The following is a 10,789-nucleotide window of genomic DNA, read 5'->3' on the forward strand; positions in this document are numbered from 1 at the left end:
TTCCTTGACCTCCAGACAGGCTACCTGCCAGAACACAAACTGCACAGAGGTATACAATTGAGCATACAAGATAATAGGTCCTGCTGGCTTCATGTCCCAAATAAGACTTATTTTCCTGTTATGACACTGTCTTCTCCTGTTACCCCTGAACCACTCCTCTTTTTCCTGTCTTGTTTTAACCACTTTGCCTACTAAACAGAACTACGTTCTAATGCTTGGGTCAGGTTTGTTTCTTTTTAGGTTGTCATTAAGCAGACACTCTTATCCAGAGTTACTTACAGTACTGATGGCATAAATGTTTTATTTCTGCAGTTGTTTATTCACATGCTGTATTTCTGCCACTGTTCTACATTGTTGTTTTTGATGACACAGTTGTCCTTTATCTTGTGTTCAGTATTCATGACTCACCCCAGACACTTATACACACAGGTCAGATTCAGGATTCACCTTTAACGCATCATTACATTGTCCTCAAGTGGTTGCTGTCAAACGGCAGACATACCCTCGGGTACCGGGACACAAGCAAACTATTCAGGAGTCAATTTGACCCTGCAAAACAATTAACACTGCTATTATGTTGTGTTCTGCGTGACGAAGTGGCTTCAAGCCCAAGCTATGTGTAGAATGTACTCCCAAGCTGGCCCTTGTTTTCAAAAATGACCCCTAGGCAGTGAGCTGTGGAGGGAGGCAATTGACTCACTGAGACCGTGGAGGTAACTGGGCTACATAAGCACTGGCATAGAAATCATGTTCTCCTGCCAGAGCAATCACAATGCTCCTGCTCCAAATCACTTGTTTTGTCTTGTTACCGTGGTGAAGCTGTATGACCTGCAGGCCGGTCCACTGGAGTCACAATCATTGGCTTTACCCCTGTGCTGAATATTCCCCCAGCAGCCCAGAAGGTACTTAGAGACTGACAGTGTAGAAAAGCCATCCAATGACCAACGATGAAAGCCATAATTCGCTCTAATTTTCTGCCTGTGTATCTATGTATGCACGTGTGGGTATGTGCGCACGAACGTGTTTGTGTTTGTCTAAAATAAAGGTAAATGCTTTGCTTCCCAAGTGTTGCTCATTGACAATTGCCCCCCTCCCCATTCTGTGATTTTGTGTTTCAGACTAATGTTGACATGTTTGCAAATATCTGAACAATATTACAAAGCTGACTGAATGTATGGTACAATATCTTACCAGACAACTCCATTTGGCTGTGGTTTTGCCTCACTTTCACAGGAGCCAGGAATTTCAAGGCTGTTTGTCCACTAACCTTGAAACAATCTGCAGGCCTGTGGTCTATGTAGCAGGCCGATAGGGACACCAGTGATGACGCAGACAGGCAGGAAGAGGCGTTAGAGCCGGGTCCACATCTGATCTCCTCCACACCACAGTGGACCTGTAGAGAATCAATGGTTATTAATTACAGCCTACATTGTAGTATAGGCAAGAGATTCTGGATGGGCGTCAACAATGGAGCATCATCCAATCAGTGGCTATAATGACATTTTTTGTTCGTTTTTTTCAAGGACATCAAAAAACATCATCAGCATGCCACTTAGGCTCAACATGGCTCTTCATTTCCAGTAGTGGGCTGTCCTTAGTGTTCACTGTGATGGGTGGTACCTTTGCAGGGTTATGGAGTTTATCGATGTTGATACCATAACCGAAAATATCTTAAGATTCTGCATCAGACTAGTCACACAAGGTGTAGACATACGTATCTCAATGATGTAGACTGCCTGTCGTGACGTATTTCTCTGTCCTCCGGCCAAAATCAGAAAGTAATGATTACACCTAACTGAGACCTCAGATTACTACAGTCTGAAGATCTGCATCCGAGTCAACCTCCGTCCCACTGGAGTTCCACCAGAAGATCTATAAAATGACAGGAACACTTGTTCTTATTTATGTTTGTTCGCTTCTTAAGCTTCCCTGGAGTAAGACTCCTCTGTATAGTTTATGTGAAAGCTTCCCTCCCATGACAGCATATGGCCCTGGTCCATGAGCTGAGGTTGCATTACACTAGAGCTGCAGTGTCAGCGGTAATACTCTCACCAACTTTAATTCCCTCATTTGATATTCAGACAGCAGGGTTGGGTGGGTTACTTCATAAATGTAATCCATTTCAGTTACTAGTTACCTGTCCAAAATTGTAATCAGTAATGTAACTTTTGGATTACTCAAACTCAGTAACCTAATCTGATTACATATTACATTTAGATTACTTTCCCCTTAAGAAGCATTAGAAGACAAAAATGTATGTTACCAATTGAACGACATCTATTGCAGGATAAATCAATGTTAAAGTTTACATAGCTGGCCATATATGGATGTTAATTTACTCTATGGGTTGGTTATGTAGGCTTCTTCTAACCCATCACTTTCCACTACATATAATAATATGATTAAATTATATATTTGGGGAAAGGGAAAGGGGGATACCTAGTCAGTTGTACAACTGAATGCATTCAACAGAAATTATTTTTCCGCATGTAACCCAACCCCTCTGAATCAGAGAGGTGAGGCGGTCTGCCATAGTCGACATCCATATCTTCGGGGCCCGGGAAAAAGTGGGCTAACTGACTTAATCAAGGGCAAAACGACAGTTTTGATCCTTGTCAGCTCAGGGATTCGATCCAGCAAATTTTCAGAAACTGGCCCAGCGCTCTAACCACTAGGCTACCTGCCGCCCCAGCTTTACATTAAAAACCAAAGTCTATCAGTATTCCAGTCATTCCAATAAATGTTATACCCGTTGATCTTCAAGAATAGGACTTGGAAATATGGAAGTATAGATTAGCCAAATTGTTTAACATGAGCATAACCCAAAAACGAAGAACTTATTCGCCAGCCCTACTCAGTTGTTTATGATTTTGTTGTCAGTTTTTTATGTATTTTTATTTCACCTGTATTTAACCAGGTAGGCCAGTTGAGAACAAGTTCTCATTTACAACTGCGACCTGGCCAAGATAAAGCATAGCAGTGTGAACAGACAACAACATCGAGTTACACATGGAGTAAACAATAAACAAGTCAATAACACAGTAGAAAAAAATAGTCTATATACATTGTGTGCAAAAGGCATGAAGAGGTAGGCGAATAATTACAATTTTGCAGATTAACACTGGAGTGATAAATGATCAGATGGTCATGTACAGGTAGAGATACTGGTGTGCAAAAGAGCAGAAAAGTATGGGGATGAGGTAGGTAAATTGGGTGGGCTATTTACCGATGGACTATGTACAGCTGCAGCGATCGGTTAGCTGCTCAGATAGCAGATGTTTGAAGTTGGTGAGGGAGATAAAAGTCTCCAACTTCAGCGATTTTTGCAATTCGTTCCAGTCACAGGCAGCAGAGAACTGGAACGAAAGGCGGCCAAATGAGGTGTTGGCTTTAGGGATGATCAGTGAGATACACCTGCTGGAGCACGTGATACGGGTGGGTGTTGCCATCGTGACCAGTGAACTGAGATAAGGCAGAGATTTACCTAGCATGGACTTGTAGATGACCTGGAGCCAGTGGGTCTGGTGACGAATATGTAGCGAGGGCCAGCCGACTAGAGCATACAGGTCGCAGTGGTGGGTGGTATAAGGTGCTTTAGTAACAAAACGGATGGCACTGTGATAAACTGCATCCAGTTTGCTGAGTAGAGTATTGGAAGCTATTTTGTAGATGACATCGGCGAAGTCGAGGATCGGTATGATAGTCAGTTTTACTAGGGTAAGTTTGGCGGCGTGAGTGAAGGATGCTTTGTTGCGGAATAGAAAGCCGACTCGAGATTTTATTTTAGATTGGAGATGTTTGATAGGAGTCTGGAAGGAGAGTTTACAGTCTAGCCAGACACCTAGGTACTTATAGGTGTCCACATATTCTAGGTCGGAACCATCCAGGGTGGTGATGCTAATCGGGCGTGCGGCTAATTATTTCCTGTTTAAAACATGTGAGAGTGTGAAAGATTAAGAAACATTTGGAACAGACCATGGGGGAAGTAGGCTTAAGTGAGAGTAGCTGGAAGACTGCTGGCTATAATGTGCTCATTGGATTTTGATTAAAACAGTTTGGATGGCAGAACCCCTATCAACATCTGCCAGGTGTTTGTACACCAGGTGTTTGTACACAGATTAGACTAGTTCTCCTTTCCCTGCCAACAATCCCCGCCTGGTCAAATCTGTCTCCCCTGGTTCCCCAGTCTCTTAGCTATCCCTATGGACTACCTCCCTGGCCCATTCAGTACTCTCTCTGAGTAGGCCTACGTAATGCTGCTGTCTCTGACTATATGGGCAGTTTTTGGTCTGGGGTTTATAGTTTTTCACTGTGGTCAAAAAAACAGATGCTCTCACAGGTCCTATTGTCAGCTCAGACAATGTGTGTGTGTGTGTTTGTGTCTACACTCGTTTGTGTTTGTGCGTGCGTGTGTGCAAATGAGCGTGTTTGTGTTTGTGCGTTTGTGTGTTCCCTCCTGACCAGACTGACACACCCCTTGTGGCAACAGCACAACGATAATAATTATAAATCAAGATTCATTGCACACTCCATCACAAAGAGGTAATGAGAAAGTAGTATTGTTATCCAGCGCACAGCATATTGCGTTCTCGCTCCATTAGTGAGGTTAAAACTGTCATTAAAATGACATTTTCCTCATAAAATCAAGGGCATCATTTCCTATTTGTAAAACAAGCATAAGTTGAAAATGTTAGTAAATCAAATGGCCAGGAGGACTTAGCGATGAGCAGTGTAGACAGGCAGATGCGTGGATGACAGAGATATTGAATCACAGTCTCAAGTGAAACGGAAACAAACAGTAAAGTAAACAATACAGAGTGCCCAGGGCTGATGGGGAGATTGGGAATTACAGGCCTGTAATCAGACCAAATCTATTACACGACACACAGAACTCAGCTGGAACACCAGTGCTGGAACAGGATCCAGAACCTCTCAGTTTAGGACTGTTTTGTTCTGGAACCTATTTTCCCAGATCTGATAAATCTCCTGGCATGAATCAAAATGTTCACTGTTTGCAATGTAAAAATGCCAATAAAAGCGATCAATGTGCCCCTTAAAAAACGTAATGTGAAAATGTGCCCAATATTCTAAGAAATTATTTGTGTTGGGCCGGCCCGGGTTTATAATTTGCACAACATTGTAGCCTAGAGACCAATGTGTGGCAATTGCGGTGGTGAGAGAGAAAAGAGCACCTGAATCTTTCACATAACTAGAGTGAGATTCACTGAAATTACAGTACATCATTCAGAATGCTACACCATGGAGTAGGCCTATAATTTAGCTCCAGAGGATCAATAGTTTATATTTAAAAAAATGTTTGTAGCCTAATCACAAGGTACAGCCTACAGTCGGGAACGCGTGGCAATCTGTCAGTGAACAGCATGCAGCCTAAACAGGCCTTTCTGTCACACCTGCTCCCGCTCTCCTCTCTGAAGCTCGAGGATGACAGGCTGCCCTTCATTACGCACACTTGCCACCATCATTACGCGCAGCTGAGCAATATTGGACTCACCTGGACTCCATTACTTTGGACTCCATTACCCCCTCTATTTGTCTGCTCCTCAGTTTGTTCCCTGTGTCAGCAATGATATCGTTATTTTTCCCCTGTCCAGACGCTGTTCCTGTTCTGTTTCATGTCCGTTGTTGATTAAACGTGTACTTGCTTCTCGTCTCCAGTGTCAAACCTCACGGAATGCTGACAACCACTAAAGGAAGCATCAGGGTGTTTTGGTGTTTTGTTTTGGTTGGTGACATCAGGTCCGGGTGCTGTCGCTGATGGAACAGCGGGTGCCTCAGCTAGTTCATTGGGCTTCCACACTGTAGCTGGCTCGAGAGGTCTTCTTGCCTCGATAAGCTCGGCAGGCACCCACCCCACGTCATGCTTCAGCCGGCCCATCAGGCTCCCACGCCTCAGCTTGTTCGTCAGGCTCGCACGCCTCAGCGGGATCATCAGGTTTTCATGCCTCAGCCGGCTCATTGGGCTTTTACGCCTCAGCCAGCTTGTCCAGCGCCCATGCCTTGGCCGGCCTGTCAGGCTTGCATTAACTAGAGCCTGGAACACACCAGGGGTGTTGGTAAGGACAAAGGGCATGACCAGGTACTCATAGTGGCCGCTGGCCATGTTGAAGGCTGTCTGCCACTTGTCCCCTCCTGTATCCGCACCAGGTGGCAGGTGTTCCGTAGGTCCAGCTTTGTCCTTCTTCTCCACAAAGATGACCCTGCGCAGGCGGGAGAGGCAGAAGGACGGATGAACCCGGTGGCTAGGGAGTCCACAATGTACACAACAGTTCAAAAGTTTGGGGTCACTTAGAAATGTCCTTGTTTTCCAAGAAAACATGTATGAAATGAGTTGCAAAATGAAAAGGAAATATAGTCAAGATGTTGACATTGTTATAAATAATTATTTTTAATTTAAATAATAATTGTGTCCTTTAAACTTAGCTTTCGTCAAAGAATCCTCAATTTGCAGCAATTACAGCCTTGCAGACCTTTGGCGTTCTAGTTGTCAATTTGTTTAGGTAATCTGAAGCAATTTCTACCTATTCTTCCTGAAGCACCTCCAACAAGTTAGATTGGCTTGATGGGCACTTTTAACGTACCATAAGGTCAAGCTGTTCCCACAACAGCCCAATAGGGTTGAGATCCGGTGACTGTGCAGGCCACTCCATTATAGGCAGAATACCAGCTGACTTCTTCTTCCCTAAATAGTTATTGCATAGTTTGGAGCTGTGCTTTGGGTCGTTGTCCTGTTGTAGGAAGACATTGTCTCCAATTAAGGGCCGTCCACAGGGTATGGCATGGTGTTGCAAAATGGAGTAACAGCCTTCCTTCTTTAAGATCCATTTTACCTAGTACAAATCTCCCACTTTACCACCACCAAAGCACCCCCAGACCATCACAATGCCTCCACCATGCTTGACAGATGGCTTCAAACATTCCTCCAGCATCTTTTCACTTTTTTCTGTGTCTCACAAATGTTCTTCTTTGTGATCTGAACACCTCAAACTTAGATTTGTCTGTCCATAACACTTTTTTCCAATCTTCCTCTGTCCAGTGTCTGTGTCCTTTTGCCCATCTTAAACCTTTCTTTGCTGCAACGTCCTGGAACAGGCTGTGCTGACTTCGGGCAGTGGGCGTGGCATAACGGGCTCCAGCCCATGATGGCACTGGCAGACCAGTCAATGAGGCGATTGTGTTGCTGGAGCCAGGAGAAACACGGGAACCTGAGGAGACTTAATGAGCAGGAACTGGATCATCTCACTGTGGTTCCCTGACACAAGTAGGTTGATGGGGATGGTATTGTGGGTGACCCGGCCAATAGAGTGCCCGTCCAGTGCTCTAACATCCATGGGAATGGAGAGGGGCTGAGTGGGGATATCCAGATCAGAAGCCAGGGTAGCGTCCATAAAGCTCTCATCAGCCCCAGAGTCGACGAGTACCTGGAGAGATTTTGACTGGTTCCCCCACAGCAACATGGAATGTGAGTAAAGGGAGAGGAAAAGTTATCCATATGGCCCACCAGACTATTCGCTCCTACTGGTGACCCTGGTCTTTTGATGGACAGGTAGAGACCAAATGACCAGTAGTCCAGCAATACAGGAAACTCTTAGTGTGAAGCCTGTACAGCCGTTCAGAGGAGACAGTCTAGCTCTGCCTGGTTGCATGGGCTCCGGAAGAGGTGCTTCATCAGTCTTCAGAGGCTCTCCTGAGAACACGGGTAGCCTCGTGTTCTCTCAGCAACGGAGACATCAGGAACTTCCGGGATACCCCGGGGGGTAGTGGAATCAACTCTCCTCTCCTTTCTTCCTTCCCGTAGTCGTCCATCGATCTGAGTGGTCAAGGCGATGAGCGAGTTGAAATCTATCGGTAGTTCCTGGGCTGCAAGCTTGTCTTTAACTTCCTCTGATACTCCGTGTAGGAACGTGTCATACAGCGCCTCCAGGTTCCAAGCACTCTCAGCTGCTGAAGTGCAGAAATCCACCGCGTAGTCTACCACACTACGGGAGTCTTGGCGTAGCTGGAGCAGCTTGCGAGCGGCCACTCGGCTGGACAAATGAGGATAAAACACCTTCCAAACTTCCTCCACGAACACCTCCAAACTGAGGCAGACGGCGGACTGTTGCTCCCACACCACCGTGGCCCAGGCGAGTGCCCACCCGGGCATCAGCTTTAGAAGCTTCTGATAGGCTAATTGACGTAATTTCAGTCAATTGGAGGTGTACCCGTGGATGTATTTCAAGGCATACCTTCAAACTCAGTGCCTCTTTGCTTGACATCATGGGAAAATCTAAAGAAATCAGCCAAGACCTCAGAAAAAAAATTGTAGACCTCCACAAGTCTGGTTCATCGTTGGAAGCAATTTCCAAATGCCTGAAGGTACCACATTCATCTGTACAATCAATAGCACGCAAGTATAAACACCATGGGACCATGCAGCAGTCATACCGCTTAGAAAGGAGACGCGTTCTGTCTCGTAGAGATGAACGTACTTTGGTGCGAAAGTGCAAATCAATCCGAGAACAACAGCAAAGGACCTTGAAGATGCTGGTAGAAACAGGTACAAAAGTAAAAGGGTCAAAGATTGTACTTTTTGGAGAAATGTGCTCTGGTCTGATGAAACAAAAATAGGACTGTTTGGCCATAATTACCATTGTTATGTTTGGAGGAAAAAGGGGGAGGCTTACAAGCCGAAGAACACCATTCCAAACATGAAGCACGGGGGTGGTTTGCTGCAAGAGGGACTGGTGCACTTCACAAAATAGATGGCATCATGATGGAGGAAAATCATGTGGATATATTGAAGTAACATCTCAAGACATCAGTCAGGAAGTTAAAGCTTGGTTGCAAATGGGTCTTCCAAATGAACAATGACACCAAGCATACTTCCAAAGTTGTGGCAAAATGGCTTAAGGACAGCAAAGTCAAGGTATTGGAGTGGCCATCACAAAGCCCTGACCTCAATCCTATAGAGTATTTGTGGGCAGTACTGAAAAAGTGTGTGCGAGCAGAGAGGCCTACAAACCTGGCTCAGTTACACCAGCTCTGTCAGGAGGAGTGGGCCAAAATTCACCCAACTTATTGTGGGAAGCTTGTGGAAGGCTACCCAAAATGCTTGATCCAAACAATTTAAAGGCAATGCTACCAAATACTAATTGAGTGTATGTAAACTTCTGACCCACTGGGAATGTGATGAAAGAAAAGTTTAAATAAATAATTCTCTCTGCTATTATTCTGACATTTCACATTCTTAAAGTAAAGTGGTGATCCTAACTGATCTTTTTACTAGGATTAAATGTCATGAATTGTGAAAAACTGAGTTTAAATGTATTTGGCTAAGGTGTATCTAATCTTCCGACTTCAACTGTAATTGCTGAGAATCTACACTGAAATATCATATAAGCGCAACATGCAACAATTTCAAAGATTTTACTGAGTTACACTTCATATAAGGAAATCAGTCAATTGAAATAAATACATTTGGCCCTAATCTATGGACTTCACACATGACTGGGAGTAAAGTCATGCATCTGTTGGTCACAGATATCTTAAAACAAATAACTAGGGGTGTGGATCAGGAAACCAGTCAATATCTGGTGTGCCCACCATTTGCCTCATGCAGCTCGACACATCAGTTGATGAGGCTGTTGATTGTGGCCTGTGGAATGTTGTCCCACTCCTGTTCAATGGCTGTACGAAGTTGCTGGATGTTGGCGGGAACTGGAACATGCTGTCGTTCACGTCGATCCAAAGCATCCCAAACATACTCAGTGGGTGACATGTCTGGTGAGTATGCAGGCCATGGAACTTGGACAATTTCAGCATCCAGGAATTGTGCACAGATCCTTGCGACATGGGACATTTCATTATCATGCTGAAACATGAGGTGATGGAGGCTGATGAATGGCACGACAATGGGCTCAGGATCTCATCACGGTATCTCTGTGCATTCAAATTACCATCAATAAAATGCAATTGGTTCACTTTCCATAGCTTTTGCCTGCCCATACCATAACCCCACCACCACCATGGGGCACTCTGTTCACAACGTTGACATCCGTGAAGTGCACACTTCTCCAGCGTGCCAGTGGACATGGAAGGTGAGCATTTGCCCACTGATGACGGTTACAAGGCCATATTGCTGTCATGTCAAGACCCTGGTGAGGACAACGAGCACGCAGATGAGCTTCCCCGAGACTGGTTCTGACAGTTTGTGGAGAAATTCTTTAGTTGTGCAAACTCACAGTTTCATCAGCTGTCCAGGTGGTTGGTCTCAGATGATCCTACAAGTATATGGAGATGTGGAGGTTTTGGGCTGGTGTGGTTACTCTCGGTCTGCGGTTGTGAGGCCAGTTGGACGTACTACCAAACTCTCTAAAATGACATTGGAGGCGGCCTATGGTAGAGAAATTAACATTAAATTATCTAACAACAGCTCTGGTGGACATCCCTGCAGTCAGCATACCCATTGCACACCCCCTCAAAACTTGAGACATCTGTGACATTGTGTTGTGTGACAAAAGTGCACATTTTAGAGTGGACTTTCATTGTCTCCAGCACAAGGTGCACCTGTGTAATGATCATGCTGTTTAATCATCTTCTTGATATTCCAAAACAAATTTGTGCACAACATTTTAGAGAAATACGTTTTTTTTGTGGGTATGGAACATTTCTGGGATCTTTTATTTCAGCTCATGAAACATTGGACCAACAATTTACAAGTTGTGTTTCTATTTTTGTTCAGTGTACGTACCTTTCCCATGGAAATACTCTCCTTCAGAAAATAGAAAGG

This window comes from Oncorhynchus keta, chromosome 14 (genome assembly GCF_023373465.1).
Source record: "Oncorhynchus keta strain PuntledgeMale-10-30-2019 chromosome 14, Oket_V2, whole genome shotgun sequence".
NCBI lineage: Eukaryota > Metazoa > Chordata > Actinopteri > Salmoniformes > Salmonidae > Oncorhynchus > Oncorhynchus keta.